Source organism: Lagenorhynchus albirostris, chromosome 9 (genome assembly GCF_949774975.1).
Source record: "Lagenorhynchus albirostris chromosome 9, mLagAlb1.1, whole genome shotgun sequence".
Lineage (NCBI taxonomy): Eukaryota > Metazoa > Chordata > Mammalia > Artiodactyla > Delphinidae > Lagenorhynchus > Lagenorhynchus albirostris.
In genome coordinates this window covers 37372865-37396075 of record NC_083103.1, presented here as the reverse complement: position 1 = coordinate 37396075, position 23211 = coordinate 37372865, and the positions used below count along the sequence as shown (strand labels likewise).

General features: G+C 39.6%; 1 protein-coding gene and 1 pseudogene across 1 annotated transcript in view; one reads left to right on the top strand and one right to left on the bottom strand.

Annotated features, from left to right (window-relative positions):
* Window positions 1-23211, top strand: part of LOC132525951 (L-lactate dehydrogenase C chain-like) — a 49952-nt gene that overhangs the window by 12101 nt on the left and 14640 nt on the right.
* On the bottom strand, window positions 11220-15340 carry LOC132525900 (WW domain-binding protein 2-like; annotated as a pseudogene).

Sequence of the window (23211 nt, the reverse complement as noted above, 5' to 3'; positions counted from 1 at the left end):
GTGGGATTGCTAGGTCATATGGTAGTTCCATTTTTAATTTTTTTGAGGAAACTCCATACTGTTTTCCATAGTGGCTGTAGCAATTTACATTCCCGCAGGCAGTGCACGAGTGTTCCCTTTTCTTCACATCCTCGCCAACATGTGTCCTCTTGATGATAGCCATTCTAACAGGTGTCAGGTGATATCTCACTGTGGTTTTCATTTGTATTTCCCAGATGATTAGTGAAGTTGAGCATCTTTTCATGCACCTGTTAACCATTTGTATGTTTTCTTTGGAAAAATGTCTGTTTGGTTCCTCTGCCCTTTTTTTTTTTTTTTTTCCGGTACGCAGGCCTCTCACTGTTGTGGCCTCTCCCGTTGCGGAGCACAGGCTCCGGACGCGCAGGCTCAGCGTCCATGGCTCATGGGCCCAGCCGCTTCGCGGCATGTGGGATCTTCCCGGACCGGGGCACGAACCCGTGTCCCCTGCATCGGCAGGCGGACTCTCAACCACTGCACCACCAGGGAAGCCCCCTCTGCCCATTTTTAAATCGGAATTTTTGGTATTGAGTTGTATGAGTTCCTTAGATGTTTTGAATATTAACCCCTTATAAGATACATGGTTTGCAAATATTTTTTTTTGTTTGATGTAGTCCCAGTCATTTATTTTGCTTTTGTTGCTTGTGCTTTTGGTGTCATATCCAAAAAAATCATTGCCAAGACCAATGTCAAGGAATTTTTCCCCTACATTTTCTTCTAGGAGTTTTACACTTTCAGGCTTCTGTTTAAAGCTTTAATCCATTTTGAGTTGATTTTTGTGAGCAGCATAAGATATGGGTCCAGTTTCATTCCTCTGCATGTGATTATTCAGTTTCCCAACACCATTCATTGTAAAGACTGTATTTTTCCACTGAGTATTCTTGGCTCCCTTGTCAAATATCCGTTGACAGTATCTGCAAGGGCTTATTTCTAGGCTCTCGATTCTGTTTCATTGGTCTATATGTCTGTTTTTATTCCAGTACTATACTGCTTTGATTACTATAGCTTTGTAATATAGTTTGAAATCAGGCAGTGTGATGCCTCTAACTTTTTTCTTCTTTCTCAGGATTGCTTTGGCTATTTGGGGTCTTTTGTGGCCCCATATGAATTTTAGGATTGTTTTTTATATTTCTGTGAAAATGCTGTTGGTATTTTAGATTGCATTGAATCTATGGAATGCTTTGGATAGTATGAACATTTTAACAATATTACTACTTCCAATCCATGAACATGGGATGTTTTTCCATTTATTTGTGTCTGCTTCATTTTTTTGCATCAAAGTCTTATAGTTTTGAGTGTGCAGATATTTAATCTCTTTGATTAAATTTATTCCTAAATATCTATTGTTTTTGATATTATTGTGAATGGGACTGTTTTCTTTATTTGTTTTTCAGGTAATTTGTTGTTAGTGTATAGAAACACAACTGATTTCTGTATTTTGTATCCTGAAATTCACTAAATGTACTGATTAGTTCTATTAGTTTTTGGTGGGGTCTTTAGGATTTTCTATAAATAAGGTCATATCATCTGTTATCAGAGACAGTTTTACTTCTTTTATTCTAATTTGGATACCTTTTCATTTTGGGTCCTGCCTTATTGCTCTGGCTAGAACTTTTCAGTACTGTGTTGAATAGGAGTGGTGAGAGTGGGAACACTTGTCTTGTTGCTGATCTTAGAGGAACAGCTTTCAGGTTTTCACCTTTGAGTATGTTAGTTGTGGGCTTGTTATATATGGCTTTTATTATGTTTAGGTACATTCCTTCTCTACCACTTTGTTAATATGATATTGACATGAACAGGTATTGAATTTTGGTAATTGCTTTTTCTGCATCTATTGCAATGATAATAAAATTTTTATTTTTATTCTGTTAATGTGGTATATCACATTTATTGATTTGCATATGTTAAAACATCCTTACATCCCAGGGATAAATCCCACTTGATCATGATTTATGATCCTTTCAATATATTGTTGAATTTGGTTTGCTAATATTTTGTTGAGAATTTTTGCATCTGTATTCATCAGGGAAATTGGCCTGTAGTTTTCTGTAGCAGCCTTATCTGGTTTTGGTATTAGAGTAATGTTGGTCTCATAAAATGAGTGTGGGAGTTTTCCCTACTCTTCAATTTTGGGGAAGAGTTTGAGAAGGATTGGCATTAATTCTTTAAATGTTTGGTAGATTCACCAGGGAAGCCATCTGGTCCTGGACTTCTCTTTGTTGGGAGATTTTTGATTACTGATTCAATCTCTTTACTCATTATTGGTCTGTTCATTTATTCTATTTCTTCATTATGTAGTGTTGGTAGGTTTATGTTTCTAGGAATTTATCCATTTCCTCTAGGGTGTCCAATTTGTTGGCATATAATTGTTCATAGTAGTGTCGTGATCCTTTGTATTTGTGTGGTATCAGTCGTAAGGTCTCTGTTTTCATTTCTGATTTTATTTGAGTCTTCTCTCTTTTTTCCTTAGTCTAGTTTGTCAATTTTAACTTTTCAAAAAACCAGATGTTAGTTTCATTGACCTTTTCTATTGTCCTTTTAGTCTCTGTTTAATTTATCTCCACTCTGATCTTTGTTATTTCCTTCCTTCTGCTAACTTTGGACTTGGTTTGTTCTTCTATTACTGGCTCCTTGAGGTTGTTTATTTGAGGTCTTTCTTTTTTCTTAATGTAGGCATTTAATGCTGTATAGACTTCCCTCTCTACGAACTGCTCTTGCTTCATCCCATAAGTTTTCGTATGTTGTGTTTCCATTTTCATTTGTTTCAAGATATTTTTAAATTTCCCTTTTGATTTCTTCTTTGACTCTTTGGTTGTTCAGGTGTGTGTTGTTTAATTTCCATATATTTTTGAACTTTCCAGTTTCCCTCCTGTTAAGTTCTAGTTTTGTAACATTGTGTTTGGAAAAGATACTTGGTATGTTTTTGTTTTTGTTTTTGTTTTTTTTGCGGTACACGGGCCTCTCTCTGTTGTGGCCTCTCCCGTTGTGGAGCACAGGCTCCGGACGCGCAGGCTCAGCAGCCATGGCTCACGGGCCCAGCCGCTCCGCGGCATGTGGGATCTTCCCGGACCGGGGCATGAACCCCTGTCCCCTGCATCGGCAGGCGGACTCTCAACCACTGTGCCACCAGGGAAGCCCTGGGATCCATTTTTTTTTTTGATCCATTTTTATTGTACAGTCAACGACCTCTCCAAATTTGGTAAAATAGTCCTTTAGGTCCTTTTTGCTGGTATCCCAGCTCAGGCCACCAGTGAACAGTTTTCCTGCATCCTCCTTGTTCTTGCTGACATTTATCTAGTAGCCCTCCGTGCCGTTCTAGTTGCCAGCCTGGGGCGCCGTGCTTCCGCCTTCAGCACCCACTGTGACCCCAGTGCTGGCTGGCGACTTGCCTTCAGTGGTGGCCTCGTGTCCGTTGTCGGTGGCGCCCATTGTCTCCATGGGCTGGTCCTCATCCGCTTCCGACATGCTAGGCCGTGGCGTACGGCTGCAACCCAGAAGCTTGCCCGGGCCGTGTGGTGCCTCCGCCTCTAGTTTTTTTCTTATAGTGACTTTGTCTGGCCTTGGTAAATGGGTAATGCTTAGAATCAGTAATAATGGCTCCACTTTCATTTCTGATTTTAGTAATTTGAGTCTTCTCTCTTTTTTCTTAATTCATCTAGCTAAAAGTTGTCAGTTGATCTTTTCAAAGAACCGTTGATTTTTTTCTGTTGTTTTTCCATTCTCTATTTTGTTATTTCTGATCTTCATTATTTACTTCCATTTGCTAGATTTGGGTTTAATTTGTTCTTTTTTTTCTAGTTCCTTAAGTTGTAATGTTAGATTGACATCTTTCGTGTTTTTTAATGTAAGCATATATGGCTATAAGTTTATCCTTTAGCACTGCTTTCTCTCTGACCAATAAGTTTTATGTTATGTTTTCATTTTCATTCATCTCTAAGTATTTCCTAATTTCCATTGTGCTTTCTTCTTTGATCCATTAGGTTGTTATAGAGTGTGCTTTTTAAATTCCACAGATTTGTGAATTTTCCAGTGTTACTTCTGTTATTGATTTCTAAATTCACCTCATTGTGTCAGAGAATATACTTTGTATGATACCTGTCTTTTTAAATCTATTGAGACTTAATTTGTGGCATAACGTAAACGTATGGTCTATTCTCGAAAATATCCCATGTGCACTTGAGGAGAATGTAGATGCTGTTATTGTTGGGTAAAGTGTTCCATTTGTCTGTTAGAACTAGTTGGTCTGTGGTGTTGAATTCTCTATTTCCTTACTTACCTTCTGTTTGATTGATCTATCCATTATTGAAAGTTGGGTATTTAAGTCTTCAATTATTATTGTAGAACTGTCTATTTCTCCCTTCAGTTTTGTCAGTTTTTGCTTCATGTATTTTGATGGTCTGCTATTAGATGCATACATGTTTATAATTATTGTTTTATTTTCTTTCATTTTCTTTATTGAACCTCTAATTAGTATGTAATGTCCTTCTTTGCCTACTGTAAACTTTTTTGATTTGAAGTCTGTTTTATCTGACATTAGTATAGCCACCCCTGCTCCCTTTTGGTTACTATTTGCATAAAATATCTTTTTCCATTCTGTCACTTTTAATCTATTTGTGTCTTTGGCTTTAAAGTAAGTTTCATGTTGACAGCATGTACTTGGCTTCTGTGTTTTGATCCATTATGTCAATCTCTTTTGATTGTAGAGTGTAATTTGTTTACATTTAAAGTAATTACTGATAATGGGGGCTTCTGTCATTGTGCTATTTGTTTTCTATATGCTTTAGAGCTTCTTGTTTCTCATTTCCTGCATTACTGTCTTCTTTTGTGTTTATTTTTTGTAGTGAAATATTTAAATTCCTGTCTCATTTTCTTTTGTATATATCCTATAGCTATTATAGCTATTTTCATTTTGGTTGCCATGGGGGATTACCTTTAGCACCCTAAAGTTATAATACTCTTATTTGAATTTCTACCAGCTTAACTTCAATAACATACAAAACCTCTGCTTCTTCATAGTTCCATCCTCACCCCTTTTGATTGTTGATGTCACAAAATTGCATCTTTGCACACTGTTTGCCCCAAAATATAAACTAATAATTCTTTTAAATGCAATTGTTTCTTAAATTTGAAAATGGGAGTTACATACCAAAGTCACAGTAATACTAGCTTTTAGACTAATTTTTTTAATGTATTAGTCTCCTAAATTATGCAGAAAATAAAAAGTGTAAGTATAAACCATTGTTACAATATTACTAGCTTTTATAACTGCCCATGCATTTACCTTTATTGAGATCTTTATTTTTTCACATGGCTTCAAGTTATTGTTTATTTCATCCTGCAGGACTGCCTTGAGTATTTCTTGCAGGACTGGTCTAGTGGTGATGAACTCCCTAAGCTTTAGTTTCTTTGGCAAAGTCTTAATTTTTCCCTCACTTTTGAAGAACAGTTTTGCCGGTATAAGATATGATTCTTGGTTGACAGTTGTTTTCTATTTATCACTTTAAATATATCTGCCCAGTACCTTCTGGCCTCCAAAGTTTCTGGTGAGAAATCTGCTGATGATCTTGTTTTTCACTTTTCTTCAGTCTTTCTTCTTTCTGTTCCTGAGTCAGTAATTTCCATTGTCCTATCTTCAAGTTTGCTGATTCTGTCTTCTGCCTGCTCAAATCTGCTTCTTAGTCCATCTAGTGATTTTTTTCATTTCAGTTATTGTGCTTTTCAGCTCTAGAATTTTGGGGGTGGGGGTTCTTTTTAGGTTTTATATTTCTTTATTGATATTTCCGTTTTGTTCACTCATCATTTTCTTGACTTTCTCTACCTCTTCCTTTAGTTCTTTGAGTATCTTTAAGACAGTTGTTTTAAAGTCTTTGTCTAGTATATCTGCCATCAGGTTTTTTTTTTCCCCCAGGGACAGTTTCTGTTGATTCATTTTTTTCCTTTTATATTTCTTTGTATGCCTTGTGATTTGTTGTTGCTGTTGCTGTTGTTGAAAACTGGATGTTTGAATCTAGTAATATATGACAACGTTATCAGATTCTGTCCCTTCCCCAGGGTTTGCTGGGTTTTTGTTGTTATTGTTATCGCTTTTGTTTTTTGATGGTTGAAGGCTGTTTCTGTGCCAAGGACCAACCTGAGGTGTACTCTTAAGGTCTTTGTGCTTTTCCCTGGGCATACGTGGTTACTTTCTAATTTCCCCCAAATATGCCACTGCTTTTGTATGTTCTGGTCTTTAATGTCTGGCTCCCATGAGGGGAAAAAGAAATACTAAGGGAAGGGGGAAAGGGTGCCTGCCCTTTACATTCCTTGGAGGTTACTTTAGCCAGAGGGGGAGAGGCTTGCAACAGTAGTGGGGAGGTGCAACAACAGTGGCTTTGCCCTCTTTGTCTACCCCTCTGTCATCAAAAGCAGTAATCAGTCATTAGAGAACAGATCTCTGATATTTGGAGGAAAGGGTGCTTTTCACAGGCTGTGCACAGACTGCTTTCTGTACATGTAAACAGCCCTGCTACTCTGCTAAGGGCTGAAATTGGCTGAAACTAACCACAGTTTAACATACAAACCTTCCCCTGGAAATTTCAAGCTTTCAGAAGACTCCAGAGTTCCACCAAAAGTTATATCAGACAGATTCTGGCAGTGCAGTTATTGTCTAGTTGGGGAGATAGATTCCTGGTGCTTCCTACTTCTCCATCTTCCTAGAATCCTCCAGTATTTAACTAGATTTTTAAACCTAGGAAACTGTTTTGTGAAAAAGCAAACTCAAAGTCATCTTCCCAGATACTCCTGCCTTTTTGAAAAGGGTCCATACCTGCTGTTAACCATTCACCCATGACCTGGGTGATTATCTTTGTGTCATATATCCTTCATAGTTCCTGTGACAAGCATGTCCTAATATTTTACACATAGAAAAAAAACAAGCTTGTATACACCTATAATTACCAGGATCTATAAGATCCAATAGGTAACCAAAATCCCTCACCAGATGTTTTGGTAATTTTTAACTAATTGGACTATCTTATTTTGCCCTTTTATTTACTATCACTTGTACCTTATTAAAGTTATTAATAGATGCATTTGTGTGTTCAGTTTCTCTAAAGCAAATTTATTTCTTCTTCTAGTCACATTATTTCCACATCAATTGGAAGTTTCAGGTCAATATCCCAAAATATCTTTTCACTGTGATAATTTTTATTGGTATGTTTCATTTTCTTAGATTTCCTTAAGGGGACCTACAAACCTTTGTTATGCCACATAGCTTTGGATAAGAGATTAAATTAATGCCTAGCAAATGAAACATATGTTAATATTACAGTATCATTTCATATCTTAACAAAAATGTCCCTTACCCATATATTGTACCATATATTTCCAGTTACAGGGACCACTAGAGACCATTTCCCAGTAAATGCAGGAATCTAACTAATCTGGTGGCTCAGTTATAACCCAGCCACAAAGGAACATGTTTTAGCCAATACTGGTTTCCAGATGTCATGGAGTAGTCCATCTTTATAGGGAGGTCACAGTGTTAGGCTTTTGTCTGCCCAATCCCAGATAATGGTATTACAGGGACTGCTAGTTTCTTTTTCATTTGAAACACTGTTGCTATAAGGGAATAGTGATTAAGATCACATTTTCCACTGTAGTCCTGTATGATTTGAATACCAAACACTGCAACACATTACAGATCAGTACTCATTCCAGTTAGTCCTCTCAACAATGCAGTGTCCAGCATTAAATTATTTGCCCCTTGTTCATTTAGCAGAGGATCTATAGTTACAAAGAATCCTCAGGATACTGCTAGTACTTATCTAAAAATGACTCAACTCTTTTATGTTATAGCCTCTGATTTTCCAGTGCCTAACTAACAATTGCAGGGGAGTGACATCATGATTTAGTAGGATGTCTTTCCAGGTTCTGAATAGAGCATTTAGTTTACAGCATGGGTCAGTCTTTGTCTTAAAATACCAGCCTTGAAACTGCTTGTTCTCTATCCTCCCTTTTACACCAGTGGTTTTAATTTCATTAGGATGGTTAATAGCAACTAAAGGATTATGTTTTTAGCCATTTTCTTCTCAACCCTCTTCTCTTTCTCAAGACATTTTGTTAATTCCTCAGAGGGTAAACCTGTCATCCAGATTCTACTGGTAAGATTTGTCCCCACTTATCTACTGCAAAGCTTTCTTCAACTCATATACCACTAGTCAATCAATCTCTAGGCAAAACTTTCCTTCCTTTCTTTTTACTTACCCCACAGAGTCTTGGTTATATTGAGGATCTGAAAGTTAATTTTAATTTTGACATCAATCCTCTTGCCCTCTAGTAGTGCCCCTGGTTTTGGATTGATAGTCAAATCACAGGACACCACAATAAGTGTAGTGCAGGCCCAACTTTCCTGTGTTGAGCTTGTCCATTTACACATCAGTGTAATTTGCTACCGAGTGTGTTGTGTGCAGTCCTGGGGCCTTAAAACTGTGCCTAGGTAGTTGCAAGACCATCTGATACAAATAATGATACTGTACATTGTGTGTTTCTTGTCCTGGATCCTTTTCTCAAAATTATATAAGAGCTAGGTTAAAACTTCTTTGTCCTTTGAGTTTTACTGTCAGTCCAAACCCGAGATCGCTGTTGGTGGCAATGCAAAAATAAAATACATATTTATTGTAGAAAATAAGAAAATTCATAAGCATAAAGAAGATAATGTCACCCTGGGGTTTCCCTGGTGGTGCAGTGGTTAAGAATCCGCCTGCCAAGGCAGGGAACATGGGTTCGAGCCCTAGTCCGGGAAGATCCCACATGGCGCAGAGCAGCTACGCCCATGCGCCACAACTACTGAGCCTGTGCTCTAGAGCCCGCAAGCCACAACTGCTGAGCCTGCATGCCACAACTACTGAAGCCCGTGTGCCTAGAGCCTATGCTCTGCAATGAGAAGCCACTGCAATAAGAAGCCCACAATGAAGAGCAGCCCCCGCTCGCCATAACTAGAGAAAGCCCGCATGCAGCAACGAAGACTCAATGCAGCCAAAATATTAATTAATTAATTAATTGATTAAAGAAAGAAGATAATCTCACCTGCAAGCCTGTCACTCAAAAATAATCACTATTAATAATTTGGTGGATTGATATGATTCTAAAGTTCCTATAAAAATGCATTATGTTTTTTACAAGGCTGAGATAAGAAATTACATAATGTTTCATAATGTTTAGGATTATGCTATTTTCCTTTGAAAATGTATTATGAACATTTCCCCATATTTCAGTATGTTATTGATTTAATAATATATTCTTGGGAAAAATGTGTAACTTGGCTTGTAATTATATACAGTTTAAATTTACACTGGCACCTTAGTAACAATATTATGTGGTCAGCAAGATGTATATGCCAACTTTCAAGGTGATCAGAGTCTATGTTTGGATATTTAAGAAAAAATTTAAAACTAAAAGTTTCATTTTGAGTGGCACAATGACCTAATATTCCGCCTTTATGATGAAAGAAGGGTGAACTATTATTTGAAGTGAATAATGAAGTTTATGAGAATAATATAGAAATTTTTACTGCCTATTCATAAATAATTTCAAGACGACATCTCTGAGAAAATTTTAAGAGTGGTATTGACATGTAGATTGCTTCAGAACAGATGCTTGAAAAATATTATGTTCTCTCTGAATCAACTTCTCATGAATTTGATTTTCTTACTTTCCACAACTGTAGTGCCTATGAGATTATCAAGCTGAAGGGGTATACCTCTTGGGCTGTTGGACTGTCTGTGACAGGTCTGGTAAGATCAATTCTGAAAAATCTCAGGAGAGTGCATCCAGTTTCCACTATGGTTAAGGTAGGCTTAAATAGAATCTTCACTTATCATCTTTGTTTAAATATTGCTGAGTCTTTACTATGTGCCAGGCATTATACAAAATTTTGAGAATATGTTGGTGAACAAAATAGAGGCCCTGACCTCATAGAGTTTAATGAAAGATAGGAACTTAATAAAACAATTGCAAATATATAATAACACATTGTGTTAAGTGCTATGATGACAAACTACGAAGTTCTTAGAGTATTCAAGAAGAGAATTTACTCTGCGGAGGGGGCGTTTGTGGTGGTTAGGGAAGATTTCCTAAGGAAGTAAAATGACCTAATCTGAATAATGAGTAGAAGTTAATTTGCAAGGCTGGACTATATTCCAAGCAGAGGGGACACATGTGTAGGGGACCTGAGGTAGATATAAGTAGAGAGCACTTGAGGATCTGAAAAAAAAAAAAGGTCAGTGGTTGAAATGCACAGAGCAAAGGGAGCAAAGGGAAGTACATGATAAGGCTGGAGGAAGTAAGCAGGGTCAGGCCACTGAAAGTCTTATAAAGGGGTTTGGGTCCTTACCGTAAGAGCTATGGAAAGCCACCAAAGGAACTTAAGAAAGGGACTGGTTTTACAGTCTTTTTTTGTTAAAAAGATTCCTGGGGCTGTGATGGATGGAACAGATTTGAAGGGGACAAGAGTAGAGGTGGGTAAACTTGGGAAGAGGATGTGCGTTAGCTTGGCACAGAGAGGATGGTAGTAGTAGAGATGAAGAGGTAGTGGCAAATTTGAGTTATACTATATTTAAGAGGTAAAATTCATAGGTCTTGATAATGGAATGAAGTGGGAAATAAGGGAGATAAAGGTCATTCTTAGGTTTCTGTTTTGCACAGTTAGATAAATGGTTATATAATCCACTGAGGAAAGGCATATTCAAAGAGAATCAGGTTTGAAGATCATGTTTGTAGTTATGGAGAAACTGAATTTGAGGTGCCTTTGCAATATCTCAGAGGAAATAGTCAGTTAGGTACAAGCTTCTGGAATGCATAAGAGTTTGGGGTTGGAGTTATAAATATGAGCATCATCAGCGTAAAAAGTGTATATCAGGGCTCTTGGTTAAAAGCCACAGAAGCCAACCCAAACTAGCTTAATAAAAAGAAGATATATTGGCTCATGTAACCGAAATGCCAAGGAGGCCCGAACCACATGCTCAAACTATATCATTAGAGCTACCTTTTCTCTCCGCAATCTTGGCTCATCTTTTCACTCTTATTGGCTTCAAGCTCATGTGGACTTTTTCCATGGGGCAACGAAGATGGCCCTCAGCATCTGCAGGCTTAGAGCCTCTAGTATCAGAACCCTGCCTCTCCCTTTACCCATATTAATTTCTTGATAATTGGCCTTTCTGGGATCACTTGTCCATTCCTGTGATACTTGTCAGTTCGGAGAGAGGCAGTTCCTGAAAGGAAAAGAGAGGTTCTGTCAACATTAAGAAAAAAAAAAAGAGAGAGAGAAAGAGATACTAGACAGGCAAAGACAGTAGATATCCCTTACACATGGTAGCTGAAACCATGAATTTCAACGAGCTTGCCTAAGGAGAGAGTATAAAGTGAGAAGACAGATTGAGATTGAGTCTTGAGGAATTTCAGTATTAACAGCAGAGTTTATAGTGTGAGTCCACGAAGGTGACTAAGTGGTGGCCAGAGTTAAAAACCAAGAGAACATGGAATCATGGTAACCAAGTGAAAGGAGGATGCCTTAAAGATAAAAGGATTGGTTTTCTGTTCTTGATTGATGTGAAGTCATATAAAATAAGGGTTAAGATGCCAGGAAGGTAAAGTAACAGAGGTCATTGATAACCTTAGCAGATGTTTAATAAAGTAATAGAAATGAAAAATTCTGATTGGAGTACACTAGGGTTTTCTTAACTTCGGCACTGTTGATTTGGGGCTGGATAATTCTTCATTATTGGGGCTGTCCTGTGCATTGTGGGATGTTAGCAGCATCCCGGGCCTCTACTCATTAGATGCCAGTAGCATACCAGTTTTGACAATCAAAAATGTCTCCACAATTATACTCCAATAAAGATGTTAAAAAAAAATGTCTCCAGACATTACCAAATGTCCCTTGGGAATGTTTGGTAAGGCAAAATCACCTCCAGCTGAGAACCTTTTAAGTCGACTGGAGAAAGTAAAGCCAGTATAAACAGCTCTTTTGAGGTAAGTGGCTGTGAAATTAAGGAGAGAGAGCAGTAACTGGAGAGGAAAATCAGGGCAAGGCAGGTTTTTTTGTTGTTGTTTAAAAGATAAGATGTAAAGAAGATATTGAAGATAGAAGTAATAAGCAGAGAGGGTGGGATCCAGAGCATTGGTGAAGGTATTAGTCCCAGAAAGGAGGAGGGACAACTATCTTTTTTAATAGAGGATAACAAAGAGAAGATAGGTAGTGAATCATATAGGTTGGTAAGTTTGGCATTGGAAGCATCTGATGACTTCTTTTTAGTGAAAGGAGACAAAATCATCTACTGAAAGTCAAGGGAGGTATAGAAAAGTCAGGTGTTTGAGAAGATTTGAAATCACCTTTGTAGATAGTGAGAAATAGAATTTGACAAAAAATAAAGGCAGAATTACTGTCAGGTGGATGCTTGAGGTAGATAAGTATTAATTTTGACAAAAGTTAAAGATCAGCTTTGTTGTGTGGTTTTCTCTAGGGACCTGAGTGCAGGAGTGGAGAAAGTAGATAACTGAATTCATCTGGGTTTGGGTTTTACTTGTGGAGTGTTAAAGGGGGAGAGAGAAGAGAGGAAGACAGAGAGATAGATAGAGGTGTAGGTAGTTTTGGTGTCTATACTTGTTAAAAATGAGTTTGACCTTCTGCTAAAGGGTCACAGTCAAATTCAAGACCGTTGCCCTTAAATGTTATCTACATACAAATGAATAAATTACAAAAAGAAAATGAGTAATAAAGAATTTAAGAAATATTTATAAAAATTAAAATAGGCAAAGGGTCTTAGGGTGTAACAAAAGAGTTACAAGAAAGGAATATAAGTTGGATATGGAGGAACCTCATAACAAGGTTCAGAGTAAGATACTTGGGGTGGGAGAAGGTCCCATGAGCTAAAGAAGACAAGAAACTGGAAAGAAAGGGAATTGGTTCGTTTATCCACATGGACAATGAAGCCACCAAGGATAATGGCACAAACTGGGATAGAGAGAGAAGATTGCTAGGGTCAAAGTCTTTTATGAATGAGATGGAATACTCAAGAGGTTTGTAGACGGTCATTAGAAAGGAAAGAAGAGCTGAATAAGATGGGCCTCAAAAAATAGGGGGAATTGTTTTTGTTTTTAAGAGAGCAAGGGATTAATAATCTGGAAGCGACAGTGAGGGGTATACAGTGGATTCTACACTCTTCCTCTTTTGAGGATACAAAGGGCTGTGGGAGAATAAGCAATTACCCCCAGAGGGCTCCTGAAGAAGAGTCAGGGAGGTGTCAAATGAATGCTCCTGAAAAGAGGTTGAGTAATACGGGAATTTCATAGTCTTTACTGAACAAATCAGTGGATGAGTTATAGTTTATAGGAAATACTTAAACATTTGACATTAAGAGCAAAATCATTTGTATGCTCTTAATCTTTTTTCCCAGTTACTTCATTTTTATTACTTCACATTTTCAGCAAATAAAGTTGCCAATAGAGTTTATTTAACATTAATATATTAACTTGATTTTTTGTCAGATAAATAGGGAATTCTCTTTAAATAACCATTTCCTCACTTCACGGCCAGTCTATGAGGAAAGGAAGCAAATTTCAGTGCATCCAGGGGTCATACTGCCAACCAGGCATGACGCTTAAAGGGAAGAGGATAGGCTAAGTGGGGGGGGGGGCAGCAGGTCATGGCAGTACACACACAGGGCTAGGCCAGGGCAGCCTTGGAGGTCAGGGCCCTTGTTTCCAGTCTACCCAGCAGCCCCCAAATGGCATAAAGGCATGGACATACATTTCCAGTTCTAATCCAAGAAGCCCTTTCTAGCAGGAAGAGATACAGTGAAAGGAGAGAGAGCAAATTCCTGAAACACCAGCACGGAAGGCAGGAGGGCTTTTGCCCCAGCCACGCTGCCTCGTTCCTGATGCCGCCCAACCCCTGGCAGCTCATGTTAAAGCTCTAAAAGGTATTGTGCTACACAGAGGGAGCAACAGAATGACCAAGGACAGGAAAGGGAAGCGGGGGCAGGCAAGTGTGACTGCAGCTGGAATGTGGCTGGGAGGGGAATGTGGGCTGACAGTCTGGTGGGACGGTGGCCTTCCGTGGCGAGGCACGGACCAGAGTGGAGTGAATGTGAGTAGAGCCTGGCAGGGGACCCTGAGGAGAAGACATGTGGCTGTTCTGATGGAGACCAGGAGGTTGAGTATAAAGTGGCTACCAAAATGAGGGAGTTGGACTGCAGTGGAAAAGGTGGATCGGGAGTCCCTCTGTGGGCCACTAGAGTAAAGCAGGAACGCTGAGCTCCTGAGGAGAGCCCCAGAGACGGTGAGAGGGAAGCCTGGCTGAGTAGTGCCTGTGGGCTCTGAACTACTATGGGAAGCTGGGAGGCACCACCCCAGGGTCAAGGAGCCTCTCCCTTTCTCAACGCTGGTTCCTGGTAACTTTACAGGCACACCTGGAGGAACAACAAGACCTTCCCATTGCCTCCTCCAGCCCTACATTCTGGGGTAAGAAAAGGCAATGGGTGGTAGGGGGCAGAGAGGTGTGAGAGGTCTACTGGGTCGTCTTACCTTCCAGGGAGGAGGTGGAGGCTGGTTTGTGGGCATGTAGACATTGTGTGGGTTACCCAGGTTGTAATAGGCTCTAGCAGCTGCCTCTACAGCCTTGGCTTCAGCTGCAGGAGTGGAGGGAACATCAGGGCTGCTGATGGGAGGCTCCATGGCCCTAGGACAGGGTGGTGGCCATGGCTGCACCTATTCCATGGCCCTGTCCATCATGGAAGGTCCTGGATAGAAGCCAGGTGGTAGCCAGGAGGGCAGGAGTACATTCCACTGGTGACTAGCGGGGGAATTACGTAAACCCTGCTGAGCATGTGAGTACCTGGAAGCTTAGGCTCCACCGGAGGCTCCACCTCTGGAGGCTTGAGAAGCCACCTGTTAGCATCTGTTGTCCAAACTCAGTGGCATCCCCTCGTGTAAAGATTATACAAAGCAGAGCCTGCCCAGCCACTTCCTGCTTCTGCCTTCACTGTTCTCTTGATTATTTTACACCAAACACAGCCTGCTTGATCTCACAGTCCTTCATCAGACTGCATGGCATTCTTCCGCTTAGAAAGAAATATGACAAGGGTAAGGGGTAAAATAGACAGTGCCCATTTTGGCCCCTTTGAAGGCATCTGGCACATTCTTCATGTCATTAAACACAAGTTCTTACATGGTCATAGGACATTAGGATGCTCTTCGTACTGTTGACGATCACTCTCCTGCCCTCCGAATGATTCTTGAGCTCCGTAGTCTCTCTGTATATTCTTATTCTGAAGCCGTCTTGCATAGCTGCTTTTCCATATCAGGTTACTGAATAATAACCTAATTTTGCCTTTTAGGGCTTATATGGAATAAAAGAAGAAATCTTTCTCAGTATCCCTTGTGTCTTGGGCCAAAATGGTGTCTCAGATGTTGTGAAAGTTAACTTGAATTCTGAGGAGGAGGCCCTTTTAAAGAAGAGTGTAAACACACTTTGGGATGTCCAAAAAGACCTGATATTTTAAAACCTTTTAATGTTCCATGTTTTATAGAACAGAAGATAGTAGACTGTATATTTTACATTTTGAAAGTATCTTCACCTGATCTTTCAAAAATAAAAGAACATTGGACCTATGACATAACTCCAGCCTCTCAAGGCTAGAAAAAGGAAATGGTAAAGGAATTTCTCTATTTCTCTATTCTAATGATACTCAGCCTGTACAGATGTAAGTTATACTTCCGAAGTATGTCATATATGTAAAAGTTGTCTTCAGGTTTAGTAGAATATGTATACTAACCCATTTAATATAGAACTTATGATTCTTCTCATAAAACAACAGAATTTCTAGTACTGAAATTTCGTTTTGTGCTTTCCTCCATTAGGGCACCACCATATTCACTTTATATTGCTTCATTAACTTTATGTGTTTATATATAATTTTTACTAAGTACTTATTTTTAAGACAATGTATATCAGAAGGAAAATAGAAATATAACTTCATGGTATAAAAAAATTAAATATCTTCAACCCTGCAAGTATTATACCAATTAATATAAACTCAAATAGTTGATTTGGTCCCTCTGTTGAAATACCACACAGGGAGTTTAGACCATCCTCTAGGTTATTCTTTTAGCAAACTACTACTATGCTTGCTGTGTTATGGTTATGAGTTCAGTATGACATGATTTCTGCCCTCAAGTATTTCACAGTGAGTATTTAGGGTACCTCATCTAACTGGTTATTGATGGATGCTTGGTAACAGTCAATTGGTAGCTCCCTCTTGGTGTCCAAGGTAGGAGTGCATGTGCTTCATACAAAAATATATATTTCCTTGATTCCACAAAGAATTTAAGGCAGCTATAGGAAATACACAGTGAAACAAAAACTAAAAAATCAGGACCAAGGTAATTTACAAATTAGACTAGACAGGACCAGTGGGAAAAATTAGAAGGCATATATGCAGACCCTGAGGACCTACATGGCTGTAGTGGAGGCAAACCCATTTGGTCAGAGAGTTATGGTTCACTCTCTGTTATTCTTGCTATTTAATAGCTTTCATTTCAGTCATCTATTACTGAACATAATTAGTTTCCCATTATTTTGTCGTCTTTACTTTTTTTTCAACTTTTCCCTTGAATGTACAAAATATGGTCATGAGAGTTTAGTTAGGATGGGGGGAGGGGAGTCTTCTGTGGATTTTGCCTCGTTTTAAGCTCCTCTCTTACACCAAATTAAGCTTCATTTTAGGAGATCCTTGCAGAGATCAAAAAGCTTCAAAATATACTTTCTACGGGGAATATTCTAGGAAATAAAACTGCTGTACATCATGTGTTCTCAGCTGGAGCAATATTGCCCCAAGGGGGTGAAAATTGGTTCTTGGGGGGGGGGTTGGTGAAAAAAACCTTTGATATTACAAGGGTTTGGCTCTCCAAAGCTCAACCCTACCAGACAAAAGTCTCACTCCATAATATTTAATCTCATGCTGTGGGGGCAGGTGAGGGAGCTGAACGATTAAGGTTAATGTCTGAAGAAGCTCTTGAGGGAAAGATAATGAAAAAAGGCTGAGAAACAGTGCTGTACATTTTGTAAAAGAATTTGTCAGATGTGTATTATGTTTTATGATTCACAAATAAGAAAACAGTTTGGGTAGAATGTGGTGGGAGAAGAGAAGTGGAAACCTTGGTTCATCCCCAATTAACGGATGAGAGGGGGATTTTATTAGATTCTACATTTAACGACTTCATAAATAATAAGTTGTAGAAATGGTTTTCAATTGTATATATGGTTATCAATTAGCACTGCCCTGATCAAATTCTTAGGGTTTTGTATCTTATTTAAAAATCTCCTTTGCATAGAGGGTTTAAATTAAATGCTTTTTCTACTTCAGCTCGTATTGGGGTGGTAAACAGTAGCCCTGAGATCCCTTTCTCCCACGGCCCTGGTGAAAAATTCCCAATCAAGAGTCAAAAAGCCCTTATCCGATACATCTAGACAAGATTTCGTTAGAAATATATTTACCTGGGCTCCCTGGTGTTCCTTGCCTCTCTGGGCAAGGAACACTCCGTTTGAGAGCAGAGCCCCTCTAGTTCAGTGTGCCTGCCAGCCAGGCAGAAACCCGCCAGCCACAGCAACCTCAACCTGCAACAGGTGCAGGCGCAGTGCCTCTAGGGCTCGCCTCCTGGCCTCGCGCCTGCACCTGGCGCGCTTGGCCCCCGCGAGGTCCGCACGGGCTGGGCGCCGCCTTACGCAGCCTCAGTAGCCAAAGGTTTTCCTCCTCTGAGCTTCAACCAGCTTTCCCTCCGCTTTCCTCCATTTTCTTCCTCTTCCTCGGGCAGCCATGAGCTGGGCCGCGGGAGTGCTGCGGGCTAGCGGGAGAGTGGGCGCCGCCGGAGTGTATGCTTTTTGCTTGGCGTTGACTCTGGGTCCCCTGCAGGCGGCATGCATTCCCCTGCGGGGCGGCTGGTCCTTCACCCGTGTGAGGGTGTTCAGGAGTACCGCGCGCCTGGACGTCCTAGGCCCAGAGCCTGGGGACTGTGGGCTCGTGGACCCTGGGCTCGGTCCTGGAGCTAAGAGCTGGGGGAGGAGAAGAATGGGGGCGCGGGGGGCGGAGGGAAGGAAGAGCAGAGGCTTCAGGGCAAAGGCTGAAATAACTTTACCGGTGGTAGGTCTCATTTTTGGTGGAGGGAGACCCTTTTCCTTCCTTCACTCCCTCTCAACCCCTCTTCACTGTACCCACCTTCCTCCTCCTCCCCTTGGTTTGCCTCCTGGATGCTGGGCTGCTGGTCATTGTCGTTCCCTGTGTGTCTGCAGCGCCTCCTTACCCGCCGGGGCCCAGGAGTTCTCTATATGCCCCCTCTCACTACAGACCAATTCCAGATCAACCGGAAGTGGCTTTGCGGCTTTGCCGTTTTTCCTCAAGATGGCGACCGTCAGGCGTGACTTCTAAGATTTTCGCTTCAGAAGAGGCCATTCATCCCAGTAAGGAAGTGGATCAGTTGCTATGGCCTGCGCATCTTATTAAAAGTAAGTTATACGCCATTCTCAACAAGTTAATCCAAATCAGCCCCTTAAGAAGAAAAAAATTAAGGTTAGGGGATCATATATAAGCGAATTCGTGATAGTAGAAATTAGCTATGCCAGAGAGCCATTTGGGCATTTTGCCTTTAAATAAAAAGGTTTTTTCCATCTGCCTGTGCTGCTTTGCTCCATGGCTGCTTCCCAGCACAGTCAGCTGTAGCCCCAGGGAAGCACCTGTTGTCCAAGAGCAGTCGGTAGCTTGCCGCTTCAGCTCTGGACAAGTATCAAGTGCTTTGACACATGTAAGAAGCAGGTATATGGCACTTTCAGAAGGTAGCGTGGTCCTCAAGTGAGTTACTGGCATTTTACATCAGCAAAATAGCTCAATTTTTGAGAGGTTACACACAAACTTTCTCTTTATGCATTTTATTCTTTTAGAATAAAATAAATACATGCTGCTGTAATAAAATTGCCTTTAATCACTTAAGCCTAACCTTGACTCAAGCAGTGAATGCCTGTAAATATAATAAATGAAAAAAGTTAGTATTTTTATAACATAAAACAGTATCATTTATAGCTTGTCAATCGCATTTTGTCATCCAGCAAAAATAAAAAGCCTGGTAGAGAATTTCATACCTGCAAATGATGGAGACTATTTTTGTTAAGACTGTCAGAATTTACTCACCACAATTACGACATACAGCCCAAAGAATGCAGTCATCTCCTTATCATGTTAATTGTTCTCTTTTGAAGATGTGTTGTGTTGACTAATTGAACAGTAATTCAAGTAGAGTGTCTCAGGAGAAACCACTTGAGCTCTGTCTTTGGCGTCTGGCTGGCGGCTCTGAGCATTACCAAAGGCTCTGACTCACCCTGACTTTGTGTCGTCTTTTACAGGCCTCATCTTCCGCGCACGGCTTCATTCCCAGTGGGCTGGAAACAACCTAAGGTTGTGTTTTGTTTGGGAGTTGTTTGGTCAGGACCTTTTGAACAGTACTGTCCCAATGAAGTACTAGATATTATTTATGTAAGAATGAGTCTTTTTAACAATAATATCCTTTCAGAAATTTCTCACTACTTTGTAACTGCATGACTTAACCTGGTGATAAAAGCAGTTATTAAAAATCTACCTTTTCCCCCACCCCCCAGAAAAAGTAAGTTATGTGCTCTGTGCCATTGGGTTAACCAAGTTTTTCTTAGTTGCAGGCAAGGCCACCACATACCATTGTGCAGATTGTGTCTAGTTCAAGAGGTGAGTGGGGGCCTATCCAGCTCCTGCTGGCTTAACCCAGAGGAACAGGTGCTCTCTTCTAATTGTTCCACCCAGAGGGGGCTGCTTTTTCTAGTTCTTATGATGGTATCCTATGTGTTAGAAGCGTCTCTATGTGAAAGCATCTTGACATTTCACTTTCACTCATGTGGTGATACTATGAGGTCCCCCTTTGCTTGACTAGGAAACTCTGCTCACAAGTAAAACAACTGGAGAAATAGGTGGCAGAAAACGAGTGTGCAACTTGTCAGTTGTGGTAGGTGTCCTACTAGTAACAAATACAATAATCCTTTTCCTTTAAAAATCTCTCTCCCATTTCCTGGTCTCTATTTTTATTTCCCTTCCTTCTTTATTCATGTTAGGTTAGTTTTAGTGTTTAGTTTTCTTAGTATTGATGTAGCTAATAAAGTTAGCTTCCACTTTTTTTTTTATAAATTTATTTATTCATTTATTTATTTTTGGCTGTGTTGGGTCTTCGTTTCTGTGCGAGGGCTTTCTCTAGTTGTGGCAAGCGGGGGCCACTCTTCATCGCGGTGCGCGGGCCTCTCACTGTCGCGGCCTCTCTTGCTGCGGAGCACAGGCTCCAGACGCACAGAGCTCAGTATTTGTGGCTCACGGGCCCAGTTGCTCCGTGGCACGTGGGATCTTCCCAGACCAGGGCTCGAACCCGTGTCCCCTGCATTGGCAGGCAGACTCCTCAACCACTGCGCCACCAGGGAAGCCCCAGCTTCCACTTTTAATGGAGAGACACAGGACTAAAAAGATGTGACCCTTTTCTAAGAATATTACCCTGATCTGAACACATAACGTTTTGGTAAATCATAATAAACTCTTTTAGCTATGATTTGCTTTTACTAATGGAATATCCATAAGATTTCTTCAAGCTACCTTTCTGTAGCCTTTAATCCTGGCACGATTTATTGGATTTAAAGGATTAGGCCTGGATTTCACGTCTAAATGACATAAGGCACCGAGAGCATCAGGTACTGTCACCTGCTGCTTCAGGCAATCGAATGAGTTCCTCATGACTCATTTTGTCCTGCCAGCTATAATGCCTTTGTCAGCAGTATCCTCATTGCTAAGAAGAATACACATACATGAAAACCAGCACATTTGTTTACAACATTGATTATAATGAGAATAACAGTATGCTTTGCATACATTATCTAACAGCCCTGAAAAGTAATTATTAGATCTATTTTATAGAGGAGAAAAAAGCCACAGACTGTCTCAAGTTACCTGAATAGATAAGTGTATATAGATAATATATACATAATACATTGTCATTAACTAAAGTCCATACTTTAGTTTTTACCTAATGTTCTTTTTCTGTTTTAGTATCCCTTCCAGGATACCACATTACATTTAGTCATTCATGTCTCCTTAGACTCCTCTAGACCATGACAATTTCTTTTTTAGGCTTTCCTTGTGTATTTTTGTTTCCCCAGCCACGCCACGCGGCTTGCAGGATCATAGTTCCAAGACCAGGGGTTGAACCCAGGCCCTGGCAGTGAAAGCACTGAATGCTAACCACTGGGCCGCCAGGGAATTCCTGAGGCTTTCCTTGTTTTTGATGACTTTGGCAGTTTTGAGGAGTACTGGTCAGATATTCTGTAGAATGCTCCTCTGTTGGAATTTGTCTGGTGTTTTTCTCATAGTGAGACTGAAATAATGGATTTTGGGGAGGAAGGCACAGAGGTTAGGTAGCATTTTCATCACATCATTTCCAGAGTACATACTATCAACATGATTTATTACAGTTGATGTTGACCTCAGTCACTTGCTGAGGTACTGTTAGGTTTCTCTACTGTAAAGTTACTCTTTTTTCCGTCTTTGCATGCTGTGCTCTTTGGAAGGAAGTCTCTGTACAGCCCACACTTAGGGAGTGGGGAGTTATGTTCCCTCTCCTTGGGAGTAGAGTATCTTCCTAAATTATTTGGGTTTCTTCTGCATGGGAGATTGTCTTTTCTCTCCTTTTTATTAATTCATTCAGTCATTTACTAATATCAGTATGGGCTCATGAATTTTATTTTATATTTTGGGTTATAATTAAGCGCATCTTTATTTTGTTTCTCAAGTCGTTCCAGCTTTGGCCGTTGGGAGCTCATTCAGTCGACTACTGTGTCCCTTTGACATACCCCCATCAACATAGGGTTTTTGTTTAGTTTGAGCACTTCTGTAGCTTCTGGCATATAAGATCTTGCAGCTTCTTCATGTCATATATTTTCTGCTTCAGTTGTAAATCAACCTTTTTTTTCCCCCAGGGAGCCCTGATTCCTTTTATTGGAATATGATATTATAACCCAAGATCTGAATGCTAGGTGTGCTCATTTCTACACAGAACATTTTAAAAACTATCTTTCAAAGGTAATTTTATCAATAGTGTAATTCTGCTCCATGCTACTATAATCTCTGTAAATAATTTAGAGTATCCAGAAAGCATTGGCATCTCATTAGGCAACAACGTTTTCCTTGTGATACAGTTTAGACTTCTAGGCTAATAAATTATAATCAAATCAGCCAAGCACTTTAAATTTCCATTAATTAGAATAAAGTAAAAAGGTCCAACAATATAAGTTGGACATGTACTTAAATTATGGATACTTGATCATTTATTTCTAAGTACTAGCTCAAAGCCATTGGTTTTTTTCAGTGAAGATTTTAATAATATAATATATTTAATAATATATAATAAATATAATATGTAGTTATTTACAACATTATTTTTCAAAAGGTGATACATTCACAAGGTTAAAAAATAAAAGTAATATAAAAAGATATACATAGTATGTATAGCTGATTCACGTTATTATAAAGCAGAAACTAACACACCATTGAAAAGCAATTATACTCCAATAAAGATGTTTAAAAAAAAAAAGATACACATAGAGAAGTCACACTTTCATCCTGTTTCCATCCAACCTTTCCCCTAAATTCCACTTTAGGAAACCATTTGTCAGTTTCTTATGTATCCTCTAGAGTTTCTTTTGCAAATACAATATATAATTTTCCTCCTTTATTACATATGAAGTAGCATGCTAGAAATATATAGTACTGATTCCTTTTTGCATGTAACATTGCTTGATAAAAGAACTGTAAAATTTTAGAGTTGGAAAGGGCCCTATATTTTAACCTATTTATTGAAAAAACTTTTATTGAGCTTCTATGTGCCAGGTTAATGCTAAGCACCAGATGAGTGAAAATGAATGACTTCCTCTTCTCTAGGAGCTCGTAGTCTGGTGAGAAATTCCTTCTACAGAATCCCTTCTTTATCATTGTGCAGCCTCAACTTAAATTGAAGAGGTGTTCACTACCTTCAGAGACTGTTCTGTTTATTAAATGGCTTCTCTGTTTGTTTTCCTAATTGTGAGCTGAAGCTTTCCTCCTTGTA